Source organism: Echinops telfairi, unplaced genomic scaffold, assembly GCF_000313985.2.
Source record: "Echinops telfairi isolate 266 unplaced genomic scaffold, ASM31398v2 ScPeMD7_5592;HRSCAF=6446, whole genome shotgun sequence".
NCBI lineage: Eukaryota > Metazoa > Chordata > Mammalia > Afrosoricida > Tenrecidae > Echinops > Echinops telfairi.
In genome coordinates this window covers 22088952-22090719 of record NW_022109491.1, presented here as the reverse complement: position 1 = coordinate 22090719, position 1768 = coordinate 22088952, and positions in this window count along the sequence as shown.

Below are 1768 nucleotides of genomic sequence, written 5' to 3'. Positions count from 1 at the left end.
AAGGCAGTGTTTCCATCTATCTAACCCTTCCCTGGAGAATTCTGAGCTCTTTGATTTGCACCCTCCTGAAAGGAGTCAAATGATGTTCTTTTGAAATTCTGTTTGAGTTCTGTATTCATAGGCCAGTCCTTGCTTACTTTTGAAAAGTGAGCAGGTGAAAGGCCATGATGGAAAAAAAAAAATCATAACTTTAGCACAACTTTCCTGGTCTCTTTTTTACTAATGCAATTACCAGTTTTCTCAAAACTTCTTTATAATAAGTCACCTTGTTCATCTTTAGTACTTCAAGAAAACTTATTAAGATTAATCCCTTTGGGAATCGCCAAAAAACCAGTCATCAGTTCGCCTTGGATTTTGCTGGCCCAGAAGACACCCTAGGAAGCCACTGCTTTGAACAGGCATCTTTTTTGAAGGCACCCTAGTAAGACCAAGATAAGTATGACTGAGAGACTGTGCATATCCACTGATTGCAGACACAAATTGAAGCACGTTTGCTTTGAAATAAATCTGAGTTATATATGACCTGGAACCACATGACAGTTCCAACTTACTCTTGTATAATTAAGAGTAAGCTAGAAAACTAACATACAATTAATTAATCCTTACTAGACCAATAGATACCAGAATAACCTCGGAGAATACTGTCCTAAAGTAACCTTTAAATGTGGAAGTGAATAAATAAATAAATGTGGATGTGAAGCTATGGTATTTATGCAGGTCACTTTCCAGCCAAATAGGTTGACTTATAAAATAAACAGTCGTACCTGTGAGTAATGTGTTCTGTAAACAATGAACCGTATGAGACCAAATGGTCAACATTTACTCAAAAGCAAAGGTCTAGGAGGGGAAGGGAAGATAGAGCAATGGGAACAGAACAAACAGAATGGGAAGAATGAAAATACTGACCCAATGTAAACGTTATAAGCAATGTCACGGAACAATTTCTGTAAAAATGGTTAGACTGAACCTAACTTGCTGTGTAAACATTCACCTAAAACACAACCAAAAAAAAGAAGAAAAAGTTTATGCTTATGAAAAGAATTGTAAGAAAACCTCTGGCATTTGGCAAGAAAAAGAATGCTTGGATAAATATTAATAGAAGTAAAGGGGAAAAATGAGCTGAAACCAAGGGCTCAAGTGGAAAGTGGGTGTCGTAAGAATGATGAAGTCAACATATGTACTAAAGTGCTGGACACAGATGATGTATGTACAGATTGTGATGAGTTGTATGAGCCCCTAATAAAATGATTATTTTAAAAAATAAAATAAAATATGAAATTAAATATTTAAAAACCAGAAAAAATAGAAGTAAAGAGATCAAACTACACGCAGATTAAATAAAAAGTAATATAACATTATGAACAACTTCATGGCAAAAAATAAAATTTTCTAAATTCCTATAAAAATCCAATTGTCTAAGTTGAGGAAGAAAATGGGGTCTAGGAAAAGACTTTAGTTTCTCTGTTTGACTCTACCCTCTTTGACTTTAGGGTATTGCCTATTGGTCAATGGCTTCCTTCACCACAGGAGTGGGCTGGCCTTAGCCACAAAACTCATTGTCACTGAGTGAATTCTGACTCAGCAACTCTATAGAGCAGAGTAGAACTCCTCTGTGGGTTTCTGAGTCTGTAACTCGTTACATGAGTAGAAAGCCTCCTCTTTTTCCATCAGAGCATCTGGTGGTTTCCAACTGATGACCTTGTGGTTTGTAGTCCAACGTGTAACCACTATGCTACCAGGATTCCTCCTGTCACAAAGAGCCCCCTGA